Here is an 895-nt window from a genome sequence, read left to right on the forward strand (position 1 = left end):
TGGCATTAATTAATGTGTTGTTTGCACAGATGAAAGAATAGGTTGCTTGAACATAACTCACAAATCTGCTCGCAACTTAACGTATGCTGAAAAGATAATGGAATTTACAGGTAAACACGCAAAAATAAATGTATCAGTTTAATTCTATTTTGAAAGCCATTTGTTTTAGTTGACTGCTGGATCTGGATTTCTGTCGTTTCGTTGTTGCTGGTCGTGACCCTAGTTTGGTGTCTCGTCGCACATTGGAAGCTAAGAAAAGCCACAAAGTATAATATGAAATACAAAGTACCTGCAAAATATAACCTAAAAGTCGCGTTTTCATAGGGGCACACCACAAAGCACAACAGGCAGAGAAGGTGAAATACATAATGAGGCTGCCGATCGTCCCCCTACATTACCGAACTACGTGAATTGCAATCCGGACCTGCAGCAACATATTGTATACAATGGCATACAACCAGGTTGTGTATGTTACATTCATGGCAAAATCGTATTAAGCAAGCGTTACATTTCAGATGATGTCGGTCACTCATCTTACGTTAACGTAGGGGGCGTTGGACTGGAAAGCAGTGGAGTCTCTTACATCCAGTTTTCAGCCTAACGACAAGTAATTAAAGTGGTTTAAATCAACTCACATTTTAGAACAACACGTCTTGTTCGTTTGGGATTAAGGCATATATTTGTCTGATTTACATCTTCATCCCATTTTTTGTGCGAGCAAAAACTGGTCTCGTATGTATGCTGCATTATTGCTATGTAACACCACATTGTAAACAAGCAAGCACAAAACATTTAAATGTACGCAAGGAATGTGTTTGGTTGTGCTTTTATTAACATTGCAAAGATTCGAAATAAAACAGTATCTGGGAAATGCTGATGCCTGCAAAATCCGAAC

General features: G+C 38.7%; 1 long non-coding RNA gene across 1 annotated transcript; it reads left to right on the forward strand.

The window, feature by feature from the left end:
* Positions 1 to 200: 200 nt before the first annotated feature.
* On the forward strand, positions 201 to 689 carry LOC145917744 (uncharacterized). Its single transcript, XR_014405723.1, has 3 exons — positions 201 to 266; positions 325 to 461; positions 516 to 689. It is a non-coding gene; the product is annotated as an uncharacterized LOC145917744 (long non-coding RNA).
* The last annotated feature ends 206 nt before the right edge of the window (positions 690 to 895 follow it).

Source organism: Ascidia mentula, chromosome 1 (genome assembly GCF_947561715.1).
Source record: "Ascidia mentula chromosome 1, kaAscMent1.1, whole genome shotgun sequence".
NCBI classification, from domain to species: Eukaryota; Metazoa; Chordata; class Ascidiacea; order Phlebobranchia; family Ascidiidae; genus Ascidia; species Ascidia mentula.